Raw genomic sequence first — 11,449 nt, forward strand, 5'->3', positions numbered from 1 at the left:
CATGAGAGTTGCTGGCTCCACGAGGAGGGGTTCTGAGAAGCCAAAAATCGCAACATTCGTTCTAAATCTTGGTTGGCCCTCTTCGTCTGACCATTACTCTGGGGATGAAACCCAGAAGAAAGACTAACTGCCGCCCCCAACAATCTACAAAACTCTCTCCAAAATTTGGATACAAACTGAGGCCCCCTGTCAGAGACCACGTCTACCGGGAGGCCATGTAAACGAAAAACGTGGTCTATGACAGCAACTGCTGTTTCTCTGGCTGAGGGTAATTTAGGCAGAGGAATGAAATGAGTTGCCTTCGAGAACCGGTCCACCACGGTCAAAACCACCGTGTTCCTCTGAGAAGGGGGAAGACCTGAGACAAAATCTAACGAAACATGGGACCAGGGTCTCGAAGGAACCAACAGCGGCTGAAGGAGTCCAGCGGGGGGGTCGATTGGAAGACTTAGAAACAGCACAGACTGAGCAGGCCAAAACAAATAAACGAATGTCCCGAGCCATACCTGGCCACCAGAACCGTTGTTTAACAAGAAACATGGTACGACTCACCCCAGGATGACAGGCTACCTTGGAAGAATGAGCCCATCGGATGACGTCGGACCTTACGGACTCTGGCACAAACAACTGGCTCGGTGGGCACCCAGGCGGGGGCGTTACCCCTTGAGAGGCCGTGGGGACCTTCCACCTGAACCGTTGTTTAACAAGAAACATGGTACGACTCACCCCAGGATGACAGGCTACCTTGGAAGAATGAGCCCATCGGATGACGTCAGACCTTACGGACTCTGGCACAAACAACAACTGGGCACCCGGGCGGGGGCGTTACCCCTTGCAAGGCCGTGCGGACCTTCGACTCGATCTCCCACGTGACCACAGAAATAAAAAGTTTCTTTGGCACAATGGGGTCGGGAAGGGACGGGCGCTCCGAATGATCAAAAATGTGGGATAACGCGTCCGGTTTGATGTTCTTAGAACCTGGACGGTAAGAAATGGAAAAATCGAATCGGTCGAAAAAAAGAGCCCACTGGGCCTGCCTAGAGTTCAATCCTTTAGCGGACTTGATGTATTCAAGATTCTTGTGATCTGTCCAGACGACAAAAGGAACCCCCGAACCCTCCAACCAATGACGCCACTCCTCCAAGGCCAACTTGACTGCCAACAACTCTCTGTTACCAATATCATAATTGCGTTCGGCGGAGGACAAACGGTGAGAAAAATACGCGCAGGGATGCACCTGCATTCCACCCACACTCTGCAGCCAATGTGCGAAACTCGATAGAATAGTCTGTGACCGTGCTCTGTCCTTGGCGCAACTCGGCGAGAAGTCGTGCTGCCTCTCTGCCCGAAGCGGCATGATCAAACACTCTCCGTAGCTCCCCGGAAAATGCCTGGAATGAAGAGCAACAAGGGAGTCTCTGTTCCCACACGGTGGTTCACAAGCTAGCCGCTCGTCCCGAGAGCAACGTTATCACAAACGCCACTTTAGCCTCCTCAGTGGGGAACGATGACGGTTGGAGGGAAATGTACAGAGAACATTTGGCCAGAAAAGAACGACATAATTGGGGTTCCCCGGAATAGAAAGCTGGAGGTGGTAGCCGGGGTTCATTTGACCGTTTTAGCGCAGTTAGCCACTCATTTTGGTATTTGTGGCTCACAAGCTGTTTGAGACTGAGCGCGGATTGTGTGCTCCACTAATATAGATCAGTTCTGGTGCACATGCGTTTGGTGTAAGCGTGAAACCTGCGGGAATGACTAAAATATACAAGCAATACAAGCACTATTTAACTGGAGCGAATGAGACGTGTGTGAGAGAGAAGGGGTCATCGGAGAGAAGAGAGTGAGAATGCGCAGCTGATGTTATTGCCTGTGTCGCTGGTAACAAAACGGATCAGCTCGGAATCGGAAAGAAGTGAGACTGACCGGCCGATCACCGATCCGGGCCGATCATGAGGAAAATCGTCCGATTCCGATCCCTGGCCGATCGATCGGTGCATCTCACATTTGTAATGCTGAAGATGCAATTTAGTACGTTTAGTAAAAGTAAAACTTTTACTTTGACATTATTTCAAAGTACATTTTTAAAAGTCTACTTAAGCATGTTAAGAAACAGTCATGAGAGTGAACTCTCTTTCAGTACACTCAAGTGGCCTTTTATTTTGTTAATATTTTATTATCTGCAAGTTCAGAAAAAAATACACTTTTAAGATTCAAAGTATTCCACAAGTGCTCATTCAACTAAGCACACTTCATTTTCACAAGGGTTATCAGCCCTGGCTCTGAACTGATGCTTTCCCTGATGCTATATAATACTTTAAGCAGTAATTGCAGACTATTGCACTTTTGTCACCACTCACCAGTGTCAGAAAGTGGATACAAACTCATCCTTGTTTGTTTGGAATAAGGTTAAAGAAATATTCAATTTATGTGATGTTTATAAACTAATCTCGGGAGGAGCACGCACAGATAATTAACACGGCCAGTTCATCATTAGTGATTACACCATTTATCCAATCAGCGCAAGAGAAAACTCCTATAAATAACCAAGTATGTCCTACCTTCGTTATCTCTCGACTTTCAGCATCCCTCCACCACCTCGACCCTTCAGCGTAGTTTCTACCCCAGCATAGGGAGAAGCACTTGGGGGGCGTGCTTTTGGGCCAGGCTGGACACTGAGCTTGGACCCCTCTCCCCGGACAGGGGGAGGGTGCCCCAGGCTCAGGAGTCTTGCCGAGCTCTGAGCCCTCTCCCTGGACAGCATGCCAAATACACATAGCCTTTATTTAATTACATGTAAGTGTGAACTCGTGAAATACATATTAAGCTGTACTGGCATGCTTTGGCAATTACCACATAAAATAAAAACACAATGAAAACATAAGTCTATGCACCATAGACTTTCTCTGTTTATGTGTAACTCTCAACACAATAAGGACTGCTATCTATTTCCTAACCTTTGTGTTGTAATCTTAATGTAACGACTTCTCTTCTCTTCTCTTCTCTTCTCTTCTCTTCTCTTCGGAAGACGTGAAACTGTATTCTTTCTCTTCTCTTCTCTTCTCTTCTCTTCTCTTCGGAAGACGTGAAACTGTATTCTCATATTTTCTAAGCTCATGGATTATTCCTGTGTATTAAAGGCACCTCTGTAATCCCCACTTCACATTTGAAAGTGTTTAGCAGTATTTTCCATATAAAGCATAGAGTGACAGGTAGCTGTTAGGCTCCAAAAAGTGAAAAGCAACATAAAAAGATCATGGAATAGTCCATGAGTTTTGTGTACTATAATAAAAGTCCTCTGAAGTCATACAATAGCTTAGTGTGAGGAGCAGAGTTTAAGATAAGAAAAAAACTTGGTATCTATACCGTCCTCTTGTGATCAAGTCATGCTCTCCATTATCTTTTGGAAATGTAATTCAGGGGAGCAAGAAAGGCTGTGGAGAAAAGCAGCATCAGGATAATGAAACACGAGGCACCTGTCTTCAGCTTAATGGGAGTTTGGTTTTATTCTGGGCAACATTAAATATTGAAAATTACTAGTGAGTGATAAGAGCAAGATAAATTATTTATAGAGAGCTAGCTCATATTTTCACTCGCTCTTTTCTGTCTCCTATTTTTCCAGTCTGCTGAGGTAGAAAGAACTGTCCAAGTTGCCTGGGTTTAAAGTAGCACTTGGAAGAAACATAAAAGTGCCTCTTAAATTCTTCTCTTTAGTGTGATTGACCACACTTTTTAAGTCCGCATAAAATCAAAATTGACTTTATTTATTAGCTCACTTTGTTTTTTCGTGGTGTTGAAGCATTAAAGGAATAGTTCACTCAGCTTGCTGAAAAATTTGGAGAAATGTAGCATTGCATCAGTGTCTCAGCAATGGATGCTCTGCAGTGAATGGGTGCCGTCAGAATGAGATTCCAAACAGCTGATAAAAACATCACAATAATCCACACCACTCCAGTCCATCAGTTAATGACTTCTGAAGTGAAAAGCTGCGTGTTTGTAAGAAACAAATCTAAAACAAACAAACAAACAAATAAATAAAGACATGTTTTACTTTAAACCATCGCTTCTAGTTAAAATGCAAGACCATAATAATGCTTCCTCCAGTGAAAAAAGTTGTCTCCTGTTGTCCTCTCACATCAAAATATTTGTAACACCAACATACACATATCATAACATACCAACATAACACCAACATATTTGTTTAGAACTGTTTTGGACTGTTTTCACTTGTAAACGGTGTTTGATCTGTGCAGATTTCTCTCCTGATTCAGATGAGACGACTATTCCACTATAGAGAAAGACAATGTTGTGGATAGAGGACTCTATTTTAGCAATGATTTGAAGTTAAAACATTTTTATGACGGATTTGTTTCTTACAAACATTTGTTTATTATTTTTAGCAGCTGTTTAAACTCTCATTGAATTCCTTATTTTAAAAGTGCGATTTCTAGACATAGGAGAGTCATGTATATTAATAAAATATTAAAGCTCCATGGGTTTTTTTATGATAAATATAGATTTTTCTAGTTATGCCAAACTCAAAATATGTTATGGTGTAGGAATTGTGAGTAAAATTATTTTTTGAAAATCATAATAGTAAATCAATAATGACTGGAGTCAATGGTTTTTCATATAAAAGTGAACAAAAATGTATTTGAAAACAAACTTAATATTTTAATAATATATGACCAAAAACGCAAAAATGTCAAATTTAAGAATATTCTTGGGCCAAATAAGAAAAAATAAATCTTCCAAAGTATTATTTTATTTTATTTTATAATTTTTTTTTTAATGAGATGACATGTCAATTTTTATTAAGTGGCAGATAAATAATGATAATAAACTAAGTATGCTTATATGTTATATCTCTCTTCAAATGTATTTCTGATCTGTTTTCTCTTATTTCTGTTTCACAACTGAACTGGATCATCCTTCATTGGCTGCTGATGTCGTTGGAAATGGTCCGGTGTGATTTGTGGTGAGTCTGTCATTTTATTTCTAATCTTTATATTGAGATCTGCAAAGCTCAGCAGAACAAAACCCAGTCTTTCATTGTTGCAGGTCACAGTATGCTTCCGTCAGTGAACTCACACTTGTTTAATGCAGTGAGGTATCAGTCTTCCCTGCGCTAAATACAGAGTGTGTAAAGCAGCAAGAAAGCAGAAATGTATGCTCTCTTCTGCACCGATTTCATCATTCTGGCTGTTAAGTGTAAGATTTGGTTAAGAAAATCCTAAAATTGATTCAGGAAGTACAAATATCTAGAGACAGCCAGATGGAATCAGATCAGTGTATCTGTGCTGTCAGCGATCGGGCCTGAAACACAAAACCTCAGGCTGATGAAGAGACACATCACTATAAAAGCCTTTCACAGGCTTCAGACACTGACAGATGGTGGGAAATGGGAACAATTGATAGATAGACAGAGTGCAAAGAGATCTTTTACAAAACCCTGCTTAGGAAACACCTTCCAGAAATGCCTATATCATTCATTCATTCATTTTATTTATTTATATTCGAATGAAATGAATTTAAGGCTTTAAAGATGAAATTACTGTAAAAATACTGTAAATTCCTCTTATGAATTTGTAGTTGCAGTTGTAAACTATTATAAAACCTCACAACAGGTTAATTCATGTATTTTTATTATTATTATTTACTTATTTATTTCCAAAAATTGAGTCCCGGTGTCCTCTACCGATGACATAGCATGATATGAATAAAATATACATTTTCAAAATGGTTATTTTTCAATGCTCTAAACAATGTAATGACATGAAAAAATACTAAATTCAGAAAACTTTTTTTTTCCGGATCTCAGGAGGATATATCATACTTTATTTGCTTAATTTAGTGACATTTAATAAATAAAATGTTTGTATGTGTGTATTAAATGTATTTTATTTTATTATTTTATTTTATTTTGCCCAGCTGTTAAACTGTATATTTCATTTGTTGTCTTACTGTTGCTAAATGTTTCTTGTCATTTTATTCTTATTTCTACTTACACTGCCAGTTAATAATTCATAGTAATAATTTTTTTTAAATAAGGCTCTTATGCCAACCGAGGCTGCATTTCCAAGGCTGTGAAAATACATTAGCAGCAATACTGTAAAATATATATTGTGATCAAAGCTGTATTTTCAGCATCACGACTCCAGTCTTCAGTGTCACATGATCTTCAGAAATCATAATAATATGCTGATTTGCTGCTCAAGAAACATTTGTAATGACATGAAAAAATACTAAATTCAGAAAACTTTTTTTTTCCGGATCTCAGGAGGATATATCATACTTTATTTGCTTAATTTAGTGACCCAGAGAGCAAAATGACCACATATTAGCACTGGTGTGGTTCTACACACTGTCAGCAGATGTCAGCAGAGAGTCAGATGAGGAAATGGAGGAACAGGTGGCCACTGGCTTGAGCTCGGGATTAACAACATGCCAAACAGCAAAAAAACACAAACAAAAAATATTCATCCCAGGAGGAAACAGTGAAACTCAAAAACACCCAGAGGAAGAGAGCAAGTACAGTGGATGTTTTCATCACATCAGCCTTTTTTAACAACAACAAAAAAAGTATATGTAAACAAAACAAAAGTATATGTAAACAAAAGTATATGTAAACAAAACAAAAGTATATGTAAACAAAACAAAAGTATATGTAAACAAATGCTTTTATTTTGGATGCGATTAATCATGATTAATCGTTTGACAGCATGTGCTATATTGGTATACACTATTGTTCAAAACATTTGTGATCAGTAAGATTTTTATTTCTTTTTGAAAGAAATTAATACTTTTATTCAACAAGAACAGACTGAATTGATCAAAATTGACAGTAACGACATTTATAATTACAAAAGATTTCTATTTCAAACAAATGTTGTTCATTGAATTTTCTATTCATTTATTAAGCAGCTGTTTTCAGCATTTAGATTAGAATATAATTGAGCACCAATCATAAACGAGCAGCAAATCAGCCTATTAGAATGATTTCTGAAGGATCGTGTGACACTGAAGACTGATTGATTTATTTATTTTGATCAAATAAATGCAGCCTTGGTGAGCATAATAGACTTTGCTTGAACAACAACAGCAAAATCTGTATTATTCCGACTTCTGACTGGACAAGCGTGTACTTTCGTGTCAGTGACGATAGTGTTTATCTTCACTGTGTGTAAACGTAATGCTTTGACTGAAGTCTCCAGACATCCTGAGATGCTCAGAAATGGGTTGCGTTTGAAACACAGCCAGTGTGCTGATGACTTTTGACTGCACTAACGATCCCCCAGATCTCTGGCCCATATTAGCGTGAGCGCGTCTGACATGACTACTCCGGTAGGACGTCTCCTGTGGCCTGTCAGGTTAGAGGTATTTGACTAATGATGTGGTGCTTGGCAGAGCAGTAATTAGGGCTTTGGTGCCCAGCTGGTGCCACTACCACAGATGTTAATGGAGAAGATCTGGGGGTGGGGAGGAGATGCAGAAGGTTCTGGAAGGACGGGGTGGGGTGTGACTGTCTCCCCTCTGTCTCGCCCATCTCTGGGGACTGGGACTGTCTGGTCGGTGCTCTCATTTTGTTTTAGCAGATGTATGGCAAAGCACCTGCCCTTTAAATTAGTGAATTAAAGGGCCAATTCTCCTGATGTGGGAAACCACAGGAGATAAGAATGTGACAGACAGAGAGCCATATACTGTTAATTATCAATCAAACCAGCCTCTTCTAAAAGATACAGTTATGTTTTCAAAAAAAGGACAATGCTTTATGACGTCCCTCGAGGACTCTCGGGTTTTAAAACCATTCTATTATCCAACATTCTATCATATTCTGTTCTTTACTCATAAAAAATAAAAGTTCCAAAAGTGGGTTTTCTCGGTGATCCTGTTTTTGGAGTGAACCGTTCTAAAAAGAACCATCTTTTGTAAGTGTGAAGACAATTTTAATATTCTAAAAAACGTATTTGAAGAATTCCATGGATGTTAAAGGTTCTTCATGGAAGCATTAATGCCACTAAAGACTGCTGAATGCTTAGAAGTTACTTCCACACCAGAACTAATAAATGTGTGCAAATAAAAGTGCACATGCACTTGTTGTTTGTGCAGTGTGGCTAGGGCGGCACCATCATGCATTATTTACTAGTAGGGATGGATGATGGCCTATTTTGAGGGCAGATGGAACACACCCAACCCTCCAGTTATTGTGTGGTTTGACAAAACACTGAGATTTACTACAATCCAATGGAGACATTAGATGTCCATTAATGGCAGGAGACACCTCATAACTGAACCTGAATTATGCAGTTTATATCTGAGATTTGTGGCGATCATTTATTTATTTGTTTGCTTTAAAAGAAATGGTAATAAAATAAAATGGAGACAAAAAATACATACAAAAATAAAATACAATACAATGAAATAAAATAATACATTTAACTAAATAAAATAAAATTACATTTTTTTCCACTAGCAGAACAAGTTCACAAAAACAGCAAAACCTTTATCGGAGGTGCTCTGAGATGAAATGATGAAATGAATCCAGCTGCGTCTGATAACACTTTCCCCCTGAAATTTGTGTCTTTTTATTTTATTTTGTTTGTTTTTCAGTCAGTTATACCTGTTCTGGAAACAAAGTAGCATCTGAAACAAAACAGTTACAAAACGAATCCGGTTGATCCCGTGTCTAAGTCTCCGTGGTTACGATGCTGCTACAGCCTTAGCGCAGGGACCGAAGCCCAGTGATCTCGCGTCTGATTGGCTCATTCCTACCTCTGCTCGTCTCCCATTGGTCGCCTTTCCAAGTACGCTTGGCTCATTGCATAGCTAGCCCCTCCCCCCCATTTTACTAGAATCTAAACACCGTTTTAAAAAAGCTTGGATAATTTTGTACATGGGTTTGCTTGTTGTGTGAACTCTGAGGGAAAGCGGTTTCTGGATATATCTTGTAGTGGATTATTTCTACTCGTTGATGAATTAAAGGGAAAGGTAAGAGTGCAGTCTTGCTGCTGCTGGATTATGTATTGTGTGATGCTCGCGAGGACGGGAATCTGTTGACATTTTTTTTCTCTTTTTTGTTCACATTCGGCGCCATTTTCAGACATTTCCTTCACTTGCACCTGCTCGTCCACATTATGACCCTCAATGTCAATGCTTTTTGATGGACAGCTGTCAAAAAACTGCAAAAGCCTTCAAGTTATAGCCGTTTAACGAGCGCTCTGATTTATTGTGTTGTTTCGGTGCTCTGTTGTTCGCATCTCGCATAGATTTGATAGTTAATAACACTCAGTACAGGCAAATGTTTTCATTTTTAAGCGCTTTGATTTTAAATATCACAAATGTATCATTTCTGTGCAGTTTTATGTCCTCTGGGTCGTGTCTGTGAGAGAATAAAGCGCATGTTTACTTCAGACAGGTGTATTTACTGTAAAAAATGTTATATTGCTATTTCAGTGTTTATTACTAAAGCTTGTGCATAATACGGTTGTAACTCGGTAGATAGCTAATTAGATGATCTAACATCAAATTAAAAGGCACTTAAGTTAGCTTTGTTCTTTATCTTTCTTTCTGTTTTTCATTGTTTGCTGTAACATGTTTTGTCAGGTGAAACGTGCTACAAATGGTGGCCTCCAAATCAACTTGTTCTATTCAGTATTATTTAATACTACAGAATAAATGTGGCTGCACCAACAACATGTATGTTTAAATGTCAGATGTCCTTTTGCGTCATCAGTCTCCCACAGTTTAGAAGTCAACAAATCACATGCAGTGAGTCCTGGAGACTTTGCATTGCATTTCAAACCCAGAGGCCATGTTGCTATAATAGCTACCTTCAGTTGATTGTTTCTGTGCTTTGGCCTCAGTCTGCGTCTCATTCAGAAATGTTATGCAATCAATCCCCATTTATAAATGAAAGTGATGCAAGTCTTTCCCATGTATTTGTAGAAGAAATGACAGAGATGTGTAATAAAAAGCGCCTTTTCCTTTTGATTGAACAGTGTTGTCTCTGATGTGATTTTCTGAATGTGCATGTTGTTTGCATGCTCTTTGCAATCGGTCTGTTGTGCAGCAAAAGCACTCAGGGGTATGTCTGTTTATAGCACACGTGTACATGAAGTCAGCACAGTTACGGTTCCTTAAGGTCTTTCCGGTATTTGTTTGTTCTTGATAGCCCAACAACTTCTGACTATGATGCATTTCAGATCAGAAGGAGGTTTAACACACTATCAGGGTTCATCAGGGTTTGTGTGTTTATGTTGAAATTCTTTGTAGAATTATGAGTTGTGAGAGTTCATAAGCTCACCACACCTGGAGTGTTAATAGTTGAAGTGTTATTGTTTGGGGCCCTGGGTGTTAAAACTGTTGCAGTTTAAATGGTTCTGTTATGCTTTCTGTTTCTCATTGATCTGTTAAGTAACATTTTGTTCTCATAATTCAAGTTTCTTAGTACATTTTCTTTTTTTCGGTAGTTCTTCTTTTCCTCTCTTTCTGCATTTGCATTGTGTCTTCCTGTTTCTCTATGTCTGTTTTGTTCCCGCCGTCTCGAGCGACCGCCCCCATCCGTTTCGTGTCCATGGAGATCAGGTGCACTGTGGCGGCCTGTGCGACCATGTGGTCATTGATTGGTTTGATTGTTCTGAGTATATCCTCCTGAGCCCCTGTGTGTGTTTTACGGCCCCAGCCACTTACCCTTTGGTTGTCCCAAGAGGAATATCTCAAATTTGTCCCATCAGTGGTTTGCTGAAAATTGGCATCTTAATTTGGTTTATCGGACCTTTCTCCGACTGGACGCTTGTGTATCAAATCTAGAGGCTCTCAAAAGGTAAAGTGTGCAATTTTGGCACCATTAGTGCCACCAAATGGAATTATAAAAGCAACTAGATCATTACTTTTAAGAAAAAATGAGAGTGATTGCTCAGAATGGGATCTGGTTGCTTAGGTTTACTTGTGAATTATAATCAGGCTTTCCATAGAGCTTCAGTCTTCATGTCCAGTTAGGCCTGTCGCAATAATCGATATATCGACAATATATCGCAATATATGTACATGACCTCAATAATTTTTGGTGACAATATATCGCCCATTATATTTCCTTAAAAATTGATGTCACCATGTTTTGTATATTCCACTTGCGCCTGTGTCTTTTGCAGCTTCTCGTACATAACGTGGTGTAGTCATGAGGTGCTAGATCAAATTTAAATAATGCTTCTACAAACAAAGTTTCATCTGCAGATATGGCCTTGTTTAGGGATCTGTGCCTTTGTGCATACGGACATCCGACTGCTAAGCAGTGATTGTGTTTTTCAGCAATAGTGTGTACCCTTAATTTACAGAGAAAAGAAGGTCAGGTTTTTTTTTTTGCATTTTTCTTTTTTTCTACTTGTTACTTTGCACTTTTTGTTAGAAAATGTTTATTTACTATTTATTCAGGTTTTTTAAGGTATCTAATATT

General features: G+C 39.1%; 1 protein-coding gene across 1 annotated transcript in view; it reads left to right on the plus strand.

The window, feature by feature from the left end:
- Positions 1-8,853: 8,853 nt before the first annotated feature.
- The window catches only part of LOC107668701 (protein 4.1-like), an 81,007-nt gene continuing 78,411 nt past the window's right edge, over positions 8,854-11,449 (plus strand). The window contains exon 1 of the mRNA XM_016460669.1: positions 8,854-8,985. The gene's annotated coding sequence lies outside the window, so the exon portion shown is untranslated. The remainder of the gene's footprint in view (positions 8,986-11,449) is intronic.

This window comes from Sinocyclocheilus anshuiensis, unplaced genomic scaffold, assembly GCF_001515605.1.
Source record: "Sinocyclocheilus anshuiensis isolate Anshui unplaced genomic scaffold, SAMN03320099.WGS_v1.1 scaffold108, whole genome shotgun sequence".
Classification (NCBI taxonomy): domain Eukaryota; kingdom Metazoa; phylum Chordata; class Actinopteri; order Cypriniformes; family Cyprinidae; genus Sinocyclocheilus; species Sinocyclocheilus anshuiensis.